Below are 13,949 nucleotides of genomic sequence, written 5' to 3'. Positions count from 1 at the left end.
CTAACAGATGTTTATTGAACACTTCACCCAAACACAAAAGAATGTACCTCCTCCACACCTCATACAATTTTCTCCAAAATTGACCACATATTTGGACACAAAGCAAGTCTCAACAGACACACAAAAACCCTCAATGTCCTGCATCCTATCTGACCACCATGGATTAAAGCAGGATGTCAACAGTAAGAGAAACAGAAGAAAGCTTATAAGGTCATGGATGTGAGTGACTTTCCACTGAATGAAAAACTGGATCAAGAAAGAAATTAAACTTTCTAGAACTGAATGAAACTAAACATACAACATACCCAAATTTATGGGGTACGGTGAAAAAGGTTTTAAGAAGGAAGTTCATGGCACTAAATGCCAACAGAAAATAACTGGAGAGATCTCATACTAGTAATTTAACAGCATACCTGAAAGCAGTAAAAAGCAAAGAAGAAATCATCCCCCAAAGGAGTAGACTGTGAGAAATACTCTCAGAGCTAAAATCAATAAAATAGAAACAAATAAAATAATATGAAGATTTAGTGAAACAAAGAGCTAGCTCTTTGAGAAAATCAGTAAGACTGACAGCCCCTTATGCAAATTAACTAAAAGGAAGAGAAAGAATATCCAAATTAACAAAGCTAAAAAAAAAAATGGTGACATAATATTAGACACTAAGGAAATCTGGAGAATCATAGGGACATACTTTAAAAACCTGTGTGCTACTGATTTGGAAAATATAAAAGAATGTACAATTTTCCCAATATATAACATTCAAATAAAGATCACATAAGGAATTTAAACACACCTATAATCCTCAGTGGAATAGCATTAGTAATTTAAAAATCCCTCCCTCCAAAAAAGCCCATGGCCAGACAGTTTCAGTGCAGAACTTTACCAGACTTTTAAAGAGTTAACACCAATACTCCTCAAACTATTCTACAAACTAAAAAATGAAGGAACATTGCTCATTCAAGATCAGGTGGGCTTTCCCCCAGAAATGCAAGGATGGTTCTGTTCCTCTAGAGAACCATGACTAATATAACTCCCCTATTTAGGAGTTTGGTAATTTTGCTCTGACAACTTTAAAAATGCAGGCAAGCAGTGAACTTGGCTTTAAGTACTGTGATGGTCCGTATATGCTTGGCCCAGAAAGTAGCACTATTAGGAGGTGTAGCCTTCTTGGAGTAGGTGTGTAACTGTGGGTGTAGGCTTTAAGACCTTGTCCTAGCTACCTGGAAGCCAGTCGTAACTTAGCTACCTTTAGGACAAGAGATGGAACTTTCAGCTCCTCCAGCCCCATGCCTGCCTGGATGTTGCCATGCTCCTACCTTGATGATAATGGATTGAACCTCTAAATCTGTAAGCCAGCCCCAATTAAACATTGTCCTGTATAAGAGTTGCCTTAATCATGGTGTCTGTTCACAGCAGTAAAACCCAAAGACAATACATTAATCAATAAATATAATCCACCATATAAACAGACTGAAAGAAGAAAAACTACACGATCATCTCATTAGATGCTGAAAAGGCCTTTGACAAAATACAGTACCCTTCATGATAAAAGTCATGACAAAAAGAGATCAGGGAGCGTGTAAATGAGTGGTCTCTGATTCTTGTACCTTCTCTTTGGCTCTTTTCCTATTGCTTGTTTATCCAATCCCAACATGTTTATGTCTTGTCTTATGATATTTTGTTTTATCATTTTTAAAAAACTTGAAGACTTCATAGTAAGCTACATAACAGGCGAATATCCCAATCTCATGTATAACCTGGAGAAATATTAAACATATAAGCATACACTCATCAAAAAATAAAATAAAAATTGGATCATGAATAACTCTAGTCCAGGCAAGCTGGCCCACACTGTTGATCCAGGGCACACGTGACAGAGAGGGAGGCTAGCACGAGTCCAAGGCCAGCTTGGTCTGTATGGTTAAGTTGTGAGCTTCGGCTTCAAAGTGAGCGCTTGTTTCCAAAATCAAAACTAAAATAAAAACAACAACACAAAAATGCAACAGTAAGAAGAAACAAAAGACAAAGAAGTCCAGGGCACAGCCGGGCCAACATCCCAGTTCCAAAGCCCCATTCAGGGCCATCGCTCTCTTACAATTTCTTTGACCAGCACCCCTGTTTGTTTTTTGTTGTTGTTTTTTTTTTTTTTTTTAAGAATGCCTACAAGAATTCTTAGATTTATTTGTCATGTAATGCATCCATCCTTTCTTCTCATAGCTATTTGTGTATATTATTCATTGAAAACCAAAAGCAATGAAAAAAATATATCTAAAACTCTGAATGATAACAATAGAAGTGTGTATATGATTTCAGACAGCAGGGGACCCATGGAAAGTAAAAGCATACCAGTGTTCTTGTAAAAGTAAATATCCGATCTAGACTTTTTGTTTGTTTGGTCTTGGCAGTCTTGAGGATGTCACCCAGGGCCTTGAGTATGCCAGGTAACTCCACCACTAACACATCCTGTGTAGTTATCCTTGTGTCTCTGTGATGGAAGTACCGACAGAAACAACTTAAGGGAGGAAAGATTTATTCTGATTCACGGTTTCAGAGGCTTTCAGTCCATCGTGGCAGGAAGGCATGATGAAGCAGCTTAGTCCTGGTAGTGGGAGTGTGTGGTAGAGGCAGACAGGGAGCGGAAACAGAACATGTCAGGAGCTGACAGGGTAAAATGTTCAGAGGGCTGCCCTAGAGATCTACTTCAGGCAGCTAGGCCTCACCTCCTGAAGGACACATTTCAGAACTGAACCGTAGCACATTCCATCCCTAGACTTTGTAATGATATAAACTTAAGTATTCATGTAACAACATAAACATAACTATACCTTCCATGAATGAAAATAAAAATGTCTATTAATGTAAAAATGTAAATATTAAGAACTGACAATGACATAGAAGAATAAGAACGTCATAACTTGGGGTGGAGTATAGATTGCATGCCCCCTTTGAAAAACAACTTGAGGACCATGAATATTGGTGCATGACATTCATCCTGATACCCAGGAGGCAGAAGCAGATGGATCTCTACAAGTTTAAAGTCAGCCTGGTGTATCAGTTCCAGAACAGCCAGAGCTACAAAGAGAAACGCTGTGTCAACTCCCTCTACCCCAAGAAAAGACAAAAACAAACAAACAAACAAACAAACAAAAAACCAAAAAAACACGTTGTCTATCCACACTGAAGATTCCCAGGTACTGTGACTCAGGACTTAGGCCTTGAGTGTGCTTCATTTCATTTATATTTTGTTTCCAGAAATATAAACAAAACCATTTCTTCAGATTGACAAACTCGGTGCTTGAACTTGTTTTCTATACAAATGTGGGCAGTGCTGCCTCTGGAGAGAAGAGGGAAGGTTGTGATTGTTAATATGGACATTAATGTGAACTGCAAAGCACCACTGTGAGCAAATACTCGGGCTCCATCATCCACACCCATGAATAGAACACGGCCTCTGCCTAGAAGCCCCCGTCTGCCCCTTCCTAACTAAAAGAGACACAGGAAGAATCCCATGCACACCAGTAATGTCCCAAAACATAAGAACTGAACTCATTCACTAAAATGCACATCGGTGGAGAGAGGCCTGGGCTACTTTGTATCCCAGTGTCTTCCTGGGCAACAAGGAATTCCACCTTCCCTTTAATGAGCTAATTCTAACTTCAATTTAATTGCATCCTCCCTTATGACTACCCATAGAATTTTAAAGTCCTATTCATTCTCTCAGGTCATTCTCGTGGGATTCTTTGTCCTGCATTTGATTTCTACTTACCTGTTTTTGTTGTTTTAGAAGGCTTGTGATTTTTGTTGTTTGAGACAGTCTTGTTATATAATTCCGGCTGGTCTGAAACTCAAAATCCTCCTGCCTCATTTTCCCAAGCACTAGTTCCGGTCTCACCCCCCCCCCCCACCTCCAACTGCTTAAGAAACATAATTGGCTTTTATTGTTGCAAAATTTCAAGCTCTTATGTTTTTTTCCTCTGTGATTCTAATCTGTTTGTTTTACCCACGTATTTATCTTTATGCAAATCCCTGGAATAAGATGACAGTTGGGGGTTGGGGCAGACTTAGAAGCAGAGCTCTAGAATGTGATGTAAAAGTTCCCTCTGCATGGGCACAGAGCCCATTTGTCGAAAGTATTCAAGAGTTATTGTTAAGTGTCTGTAATCTTAACCACATCACTACAAGAAACAGCCTTTTCTCATCTTGTCTTCAGCAACACCATGGATACTCTAAATATGGTAGTATGTGCCTGTAATCCCTGCATTTGCCTGTGGCAGGAGGATTGTCAGTAAGTTCAATGCCAACCTGGGCTACATATCGAGTTTCAGCCCAGCCTGGGCTACAGAGTGAGACACTATCTCCAGAAACACCAAACAAACAAAATAATTTTACCACACCCTTCTGAAACCCTAATGAAATACAACTGCCATATTCTCCTGAATGTGTTGTTAAGTAAGTACAGTGGGGGTGCAATGGGAGGGGAGATAAAATTGCAGTTGGCTGGATTTATTATCAAAAAAGGTGTGGTGGTTTGTGGGGTTCTTCTGTTGGTTTGTCTTTGTTTTTGCTTTTGTTTTTGTTTTTAAAAGAAAGGTTCTTGCAATGTTGCCCAGGCTGACCTATAACTGGAGAGCCCCCTGCCTCAGAGCCCTGAGTGACGGCACTGTGGCAGGCAGGCCGTGCCTTCTGACAGCTACTGCTGTCTAAGTTCTCACTGACCATCTGTTAAACAATCTTGGCTCCACTGAAGCTCACTAAATATGACACTTATCAATACCTTCCAAAACTGACTCCCCGTGGTAGATACGTCTCTTGTTATTAACTCCCTTGCCCCTGTGTTTGAATCCATGATGTCTGCCACGTGCAACTAAACTGCCTGGGACACTAGAATTCGGCTGAGAAGCTAAGGGTTCCTGATATCTCGCCTTTCTTGGGCCATATGTAGCAGAGTACTGTTTTTTGTCTTTTGTTTTGTTTTGTTTTTGTTTGTTTGTTTTTCTTTCTGACTGCTCCATGTCCTTGGTTTGAAAAGGAAAACCACGTGGCCATCTGTTCACATTGCATCAGCCACCTCAGGCTGATATGAATACATTGACAGACAGTGAAGAATTCAAGATGCTCCCTGGTTTTGTGGCTTCTCTAATTTCTCCAAATTTCACCATCCCACCCCTGTTACTTGTCTTCTGTAAGACAGAGAGAACACTTAGAAAAATCCAAGTTGTTAGTGTTGGTCTCTTTTTAACAGGAACTATTAAATCTGTGTGTTTGTGGTATGTGTGTTTGTATGTGGTAGTGTGTATGTATGTATGTATGTGTATGTATGTGCGTGTATATGTATGTAGTGAATTTGTATGTAGTGTGCGTGTGTATGTATGTGTGTATGCATGTGTAGTATGTGTGTCTGTGTGTGGTCATGAGCGTGTGTGGTGTTTATGTGTGTGTGTGTGTGATGGGGTGTGTGAGTGTGTGATGGTATGTGTGTGGTGGTGTGTGTGTGTCTGTGTGTGGTGGTGGGGTATGTGTATATGTGTGTATGTAGTGTATCTGTGTGTGGTGGTGGTGTGCATGTATGCGTTCGTGTGTGTGTGTGTGTGTGTGTGTGTGTGTGTAAATACCTGAGCATCTTCAACTTGTATGTCTAGTTGGCGTTACAGAAGTTTGAGCTCGGGCTCACTGGACTGATAACAGGGGTCTCGTTTTAAAAGACCCTTCGCCAGGGTTCTTTTCATGTTGGTCACTAGTGGGATAGGAGGTGGACCAAAAGCATTCTCATTAACCTCCCACAAGAACAGCTTGTTCTTAAAAATGTGAAGCCAAGAAACTCTGAATAGAATCTGTTTAGAGGAACGGGGATGTTGTGTTTTTGTAAATTCAAGTGGAGCAATTCTTATTCAGTCAGAACCAAAATTCTGTCTCTCTTTATTTGCATCACATTTGCTGGCACGAAGAGGCTGGAGATGGAAATAAAAGAGCCTGTGTAGAGGTCTGGGAATAAAAACAACAGGCACAAGAGAAAGGCAAAAATAAGGTTGAAGGGGGAAAAGGGAGGGCCAGAAGGCTGAGGGCGGGAGGGTGACTCGGGTATAGGTGACTGAAGAGAATTCTCATTGAAAGTTGACTTCAAGAACGGCCAACTTAACCTAAGCCTACTTTTTAATGGTGTGAACATTGAGTCAGTCTCTCTCTCTCTCTCTCTCTCTCTCTCTCTCTCACACACACACACACACACACACACACACACCTCACTCAGATGGTAGACCCAGTACTGTCCAACTCCCAAGCCACAGTCATTTCTTTTCCTTTTATTCTTCCCTCTTTCATCCACTCATCCATCTTTTTAAAAAAACAGGTAGTAATGGTTTGACTGGGAAACGGCCCCCATAGGTTCATGTATGCTAACACTTGCTCCCCAGTTTGCAGCTTTGCCTACGGAGGTTACGGAACCTTATGGGGCTAGAGGAGCTAAGCTGGAGGAAGACGTCACTGTCGCCGAGGGCAGGCTTCCGAGTTTTATAGCCTCAACCCACTCATTGTTCTCTCTCTGCTTCCTGTGTGTGGATGAAATTGTGATCCCTGACTTCCCAGCTCCTGCTGCCATGGTAACCCTTATCCACCATGCTGGAGCCATATACTAAAGCAAACCCTTGCGTGTATGTAAGGGTATTTTATCACGACAGGGAAGTAGTTAGGACACACACATAAACTTTTAACTGGGTTTGGTGAAACTAGAAAGAAATGCAGCTTAGAGAAGTTTGGGCTAGGGGGCAGGAGGGGGTGGGAGGGGGCGGGAGGGGGCGGGAAGCCACAGGGGGAGGGGGCAGGAGGGCGGTTGGTAAATTTGAAAGAAACTCCTGAATGCTCCAGATGAGCTTCTGAATTTGCTTACCTGAAAACCAGACTCTGTGATAGAACAGAAAATCCTTCTGAACAGGTTCAAAGCTCCCTAAAAGAGGGCAGAGTCCTTCCCCACACTGCCATACTGTGTGACCTAGCCTTCCCTCCAGATGTGCTGGGATTTACAGACTCAGAAAGCTAAAGCTAAGCCACACCTGTGACACAGGCCTACCCACAATCTCAGTTATTTGGAGGGCTAAGTTGCAAGTTCAAAGTCATCCAGGGCAACTTAATAAGATCAAAACAAAACATAAAAAGCCAGGGATCTAGCTCAGATGCAGAGTTCTCTCTTCCCCTAGCATGTATGAGGCCCCAGGAGCAATCCCCAGTATTGCAAACATAAATACACCAATACACACATACGAGCTTTCTCTTCTAATCTAACGATACTAAAGTACACATGGGTCAGCATCAAATATACATAGTCACCTAAAACATGAGTCACTTGAGGATTTTACACTCCTTCACTATTATCTGTTTTCTGTACTATAAGACTTGCAGGAGGAGAAGGGTACCGCGCAAACACACACACACACACAAACATACACACACGCACATGGAATTAGCAAATTAATGGAGCCATTCTGGGTGAGATTGTGGGTGGGCCTGAGTCACAGGCGTGGCTTAACTTTACCTCTTTCCTTCTAAAAATCCCAGCACATCTGAAGGCAAGGCTAGGTCACGCAGTGTAGCAGTGTGGGGAAGGACTCTGCCTACCTTTAGGGCTCCTTGAACCTGCTCAGAATGATTTCTTTGTTCCACCATCGAGTTTGGTTTTCAGGCAAGCAAATAATTGAGTCACCCCAGTCTTGAAACCAGTTGATGGGCTTTGAGGGGATGGCAAATCCTTATGGCAGAAGTTATAATAGTAAGTTCAGAGGCAGACACTTATTTTTGATAGCCACTCAGGAGAAGCCTGCAGAGACACCGTGTAAATGAGAAGAAGCAAAAGACACAGGGCATAGGCTTCCCTACTGAAGGACCTAGGAGCCAGATACAGCCCGGGAAGACTGGTCTGGAGAATCCTACTCTAATGTAGTGTAGTCCTAGTGGTTTGCAGACAAAGATGAAACAGAACACCAGATATCAGAGCAAGCATCAGAAGGCTTCATAACTTTGAGAGTCCCAGGCTAAGCAGGGAAATCAAAGCTCTTGGGGGGGGGGGGGGGGAGAGGCCCAGCTGCTGCAGTGGTGAGACACTGCCCTCAAGTGGCTTATGGACTGGGAACCTCAATGCCCTGGTCTACCCCAATGATGTAACAATAACTTGGGGTTATTGTTTAATAATTTTAATAATTTAATAACATTAAAAAGCTGGCAGTCCTACAGATGAGTTCCATGACTGAGCAGATTCCCGTGTTAATGATGACATGCTTGGCCCATGCAGCAGGAAGGCCTTAGAAAAGGCTTCTGGCCCTTTCTCCTACACCCTAGCTCCGTCTCCTTCCAGGATCCTTGGATTCCAGTTGCCCAGACCATGTCTCCCCATACTCCCAATTACACAGATGCCAGAACCAACTGCCACTCACCTAATAGTCACCCTGGATTTATAATATCTTGGTACATTATTTTTTTTAATTTGCACATTGTCACCATATTGGCCAATGGTAACACTTCACCCCGAGTTCCATTAGGAAACATCTGGGCTTCCAGTGTGACGGCTCGGGATGTATCAGTTGCGTGGCCTCAGAGCAGATCTAGACTAAAGCTAAAAGAAGGAGATACTGTAATTCCTAATACCGTGAAATCCTGTTTGCTGTGCTTTAGAGAAGGTATGGGAGGAAATGGTTGGGTTCTTGGTGACTAACCTTCAAATTATGAGCTGATTTATAAAGACAAACTGTCCCCATCCAAGGACTGGATCTAGACAGGCAGCTCTGAGGGTAACATTTTCTTCTGCCTCTCTCAGTATAATCTGGATGCAGTGCCTGGGTGGTTTGAGAAAAGAGTACTGTCGAATTCCCAGTTCAACAAGGTTTATCAACAAACACATCAGAATCTGTCAATTTAGAAGCTTTACCAACTCCCTTTAGAAGATAATTCTGGAATATATTGCAATCAGTTTGAGTTTCCCTCTGTATCATAGCTTGAGTGAGATCAGAAATGGGACAGGATGAGATAAGAGTTCGTGATATGAAGAAAAATTAATATTTGTTAAACATGTTATACACAGAATGCCCTGCTATTACGATCTCTGTGGAGGGTGTGGTGCGGGACTTGGCTTCCTGTCCTTCTCTTACTTGCATGGTGTTATAAACAAGCACATTTGTCATGAGGATAGAGAAGCACATAGGGAATAAAGGAGTACTCAGAAACAGCACTCCTCACCAACTGAAGTACAAACCCTGAGGTGGAGCTCGGGACTCAGGGAGAAGCCTCTTGGTTGTTCTTTTCCATCTGTGGTGGTTTGACAGTTACTTTTCTGCTTGCTGTGACCTGAAATGACCAACATAAAGGTGGGAGGATTTATTGTGGCTTACCAGTTCAGGTTTCAGTGTATGGTGGGAGGGAGGGATTGGTGGAGCAGAGTGGCTTACATCATGGCAGAGAGGGAGGAGAGGGGCTGTGGAGTTGGGGGAGGTGCAGAGGGATGGGGAAGGACAGAGGGACAGGGAAGGACAGAGAATGCCTATGCCAACTGGCTTTCTCCCCGTGCTCATCTATTCTGTCTGCTTTCCCGGTTTATAGGATGGTGCCACATACATTCAGGGCAGGTCTTCTCACTCAGTTAATCCTCTCTGCAGTCACTCATGGACATACCAAGATATACTTTGATAAATGTCCAGGCACCTCTCAATCCAGTTAAGTAGACAATCAATATTAATTATCACAAGTTGGCCCCTTGTCTATATGATACCCAAACAGGCTCTGCTGAGAGACTGTTGTGGAGGAAAACACACTGGTATGAGATACAAAATGGCCACAGAGACCAATGAATCTGCTTACATTTTAATTATGTTTCATATTATATCTGAGAACAGCTTCCTGGAGGACATTTTCTACCCAGATGATTGACAGCTCCATTTAAATCAACTCCTGACACTTAGTATGTCTTTGTTCTATCCCAGAAAACCTCCAATTAGATGGTAACCTTAGGATTTCTGGGGTAGTTTCCAATGTTGTGTCCTGTAGCTTTTTTTTTTTTTTTCTAAATTGAAACATTACTTCTTGAATGAGATTTCATAAGACTCTAGAAGAAGGACCTGGAGAGATTGCTCAGTGGTTAAGAACACTTGTTACTCTTTGAGAGGACCTGGGTTCAGTTTCCATCACCTACAAGATAGCTCCAGGAATCATGCATATACATTCAGACAAAAAAAAATCTGTACACATAAAATAAAAATAAATAAATCTAAGAAAACAAAAACAAAACCCAAATTCTTTAAGTAAGCAAATCTTACAAGGTTAGGAAAATAAAGAAAACTCACAAGTCTCAGAAAGTTCCTGAAACTCATGAGATTCTCAAGAGTTCTCCCCAAAATTATATAAGCAATGATATGGGTTGGAAAAGGAGACTCTTTAATCAGCTGGGCTGTCTTCAGGTCATGTGGGAAGCTCCACAGACACAACTTTCATGAGATGTTACTCATACTGGGCTGGAATTTATGGTGATGCAGCTGCATTTGAGACATTTATGCTCTTGCAAATAACCCCTCACTCATATTCATATAAGTAATCCCAATAACTTACTGGTTCATTAAGCTAGATTTAGGTGGAATGATGTCTTTGGTCACTAGTTCCCTGCCTGAATATATATATATATATATATGTATATGTATATGTATATGTATATGTATATGTATATGTATATGTATATATATATATATATATATATATATATATATATATTTTATAGCTCCCCACAAAAGACATACCATATGTGACTCTACCCAAGGCCAGAGTTACAACTCAAATCTGACTCTTCTGACCAGCAAACAAAGCCCTGAGATTTTGTTCTTAGTTTTACAAGATGCTGCTGATAAGGGAGAGACCATCACTAATTATGAAGGATACTCAGATTGATGGAATGAGCTTGCCTCAGGAACCTTCCAAGGGATTAACAGGAAAAGAGAAGAGATAAAATTAGAACAGCAAATAAGTCTAAGGTCCATGGAGAAATTAGATCACTAGCAAATTTAAAATAACCCATCTCTATCATGAAAATCTGGGGCTCTTTGTTCCTCCCTGTTCCAGAGACAGCCACATCTTCTTGTGCAGTGCCAGCCTTGTCCCATAAACAAAACAGTGATGGTTGGTGTGGACTGATTTGGCCGTATTGGGCTCCTGGTTACTAGGGCTGCCTTCTGCTCTGCACTTGGCAAAGTGGAGATTGTTGCCATCAATGACCCCTTCATTGACCTCAACTACATGGTCTACATGTTCCAGTATGACTCCACCCATGGCAAATTCAATGGCAGTCAAGGATGAGAATGGGAAGCTTGTCATTAATGGGAAGCCCATTACCATCTTCCAGGAGTGAGATCCCGCTAACATCAAATGGGTGATGCTGTTGCTGAGTATGTCATGGAGAAGGCTGGGGCCCACTTGAAGGGTGGGGCCAAAAGAGTCACCATCTCCACCCCTTCTGCTGATGCCTCCATGTTTGTGATGGGTGTGAACCATGAGAAATATGACAACTCACTCAAGATTGTCAGCAATGCATCCTGCTCCACCAACTGCTTAATCCCCTAGCCAAGGTCAATTTTGGCATCACGGAAGGGCTCATGACCATGGTCCATGCCATCACCATCACTCAGAAGACTGTGGATGGTCCCTCTGGAAAGCTGTGGCATGATAGCCATAAGGCTGCCCAGAACATCATTTCTGCATCTACTGGCATTGCCAAGGCTGTGGGCAAGGTCATCCCAGAGCTGAATGGGAAGCTCACTGGTATAGCCTTCCGTGTTCCTACCCCCAATATATCCATTGTGGATCTGACATGCTACCTGGAGAAACCTGCCAAGTATGATGATATCAAGAAGGTGGTGAAGCAGGCATCTGAAGGCCCACTGAAAGGCATCCTGGGCTACACTGAGGACCAGGTTGTCTCCTGGGACTTCAACAGCAACTCTCACTCTTCCACCTTTGATGCTGGGGCTGGCATTGCTCTCAATGACAACTTTGTAAAGCTCATTTCCTGGTATGACAATGAATACGGCTACAGCAACAAGGTCGTGGACCTCATGGCCTCCATGGTCTCCAAGGAGTAAAAAACCCTGAGCCACCCACTCCAGCAAGGACACTGAGAGTGAGAGCGAGGCCCTCGGTTGCTGAGGAGTCCCTGTCCCCAACACTGAGCATCTCCTCACAGTTTCCATCCCAGACCCCCACAACAACAGGAGGGACCTAGGGAGCCCTCCCTACTCTCTTAAATACTATCAATAAATGTCTACTGCACCAAAAAAAGAAAGACAGGAAGAAAAAAAGAAAGAAAGAGAGAGAGAGAGAGAGAGAGAGAGAGAGAGAGAGAGAGAGAGAAAGAGAAAGAGAGAGAGAGAAAGAGAGAGAGAGAAAGAAAGAGAGAGAGAGAAAGAAAGAGAGAGAGAGAAAGAGAAAACCTGGAGCTTCAATATCTAAGTGGTTTATCAAAAGTGATGGTGGCATCTGACATAGACTGAATCTGGTCTTGTACATTATATGAAGAAGATTAGATATTAATGGAACATTTAGGAAAGCACTTAATCTTGTTCAAATAACATCCTATGGCAATATAGATGGAAAATGAAAACTATACCATTGTACCAATGGAAAATTTTGATTGTCTTCGTTAAGGTTGCTGTGATGAAACCCGTAACCATGACAATTCTTACAAAAGAAAGTGTTTAACTGGGGCTGGCTTACAGTTCAGTTGAGTCCATCCTAATGGCAGGATGCAGGTGGCATGCAGGTAGACATGGTGATAAAGAGGAAACTGAAAGTTGTACATCTAGATCCATCGACAGTGGGAAGGGAGGCATTGAGCCTAGCTTGGAGAGTGAACATAGAATTCTTTTAGAATTCTTCCAGCAGGATTTGTTACTTTGGTTGGGAAAAATCCAAGAATTTTTTCCTGCAGCTTTTCTGACCTTGGTTGGAAAACTCCTGAGTTATTCAGAGAGCTTTTAGAATTTTTTCCTAGCATGAAAGAACTGTCTCGAGCAGAAAGCTGTCTCGAGTAGAAAGCTAGCCCAAGCAGACTACAGTGCCAAGAGCTATCTACAGAGAGCTATCTAGACAGCCATCTATAGCAGACTACAAGGCTGTCCACTTGCACCCCATCATTTGACTTTGAATTGTTTCTTTTGCAGCTCCCAAACACCCCTTCCTAGAACCCTTCTCTAAGCCAAGGCTGGTCCTTGGTACCTTTCTTGGTTCTAACTTGGAAATGATGATCAAACTGATGGCAGTTCCTGGGAGCTGAATAGTTGTTCTCCAGTTGAAAAGGAGATTTAGCATATTTTCCAATGGCTTGGCTAGGTCTCTATAACTCAGACTCTTTGATAGCCCTATTGGGATTCACTGAGCCTAGAAGCAAATGTGCATAAAGGTTAGGCTTTGTGGTCCATGACCAGTTCTGCATTTAGAACCCCTGCATGACCAGGGGTTCTAGGAAGGGGTGTTTGGGAGCTGCAAAAGAAACAACTCAAAGTCAAATGATGGGGTGCAAGTGGACAGGCCAGGTACCCATCAAACACCCCAAAAGGACTTCAGCCAGGGTTGAATGAGAACCTACAGAAATCCTAGAGAAGGCCATTGGAATGTTGGCTTCTAAATAAGATGAGAGGAAGCTTTTCATTGGATAGCTTCATGGTGTGATTGGCATGTTCCACCTTGGAACTGAAGAACAGTGAGGATGATATCTAATTCCCAGGGGTTTAGCTGAGTGACCAGAGAAGTAAAGGAAAGGGAGAGTCCTCACCACCTCAAAAAGATCTTGGGAGAGCAAATCAAAAAATAGTTTCAATAGTCAGCAGTAGGGTATTATGGGGGACCAAAAGAGAGCTACAAGTCCACAATAGAGGAATTTGCTGACTGAGTGTCAAAGTCCTGCCTGGGATTCAGGTTAGAGAATTTATTTA

This window comes from Arvicanthis niloticus, chromosome 14, assembly GCF_011762505.2.
Source record: "Arvicanthis niloticus isolate mArvNil1 chromosome 14, mArvNil1.pat.X, whole genome shotgun sequence".
Classification (NCBI taxonomy): Eukaryota; Metazoa; Chordata; class Mammalia; order Rodentia; family Muridae; genus Arvicanthis; species Arvicanthis niloticus.
The sequence above is the reverse complement of the archived record's forward strand: the minus strand, read 5'-3'. Positions refer to the sequence as shown.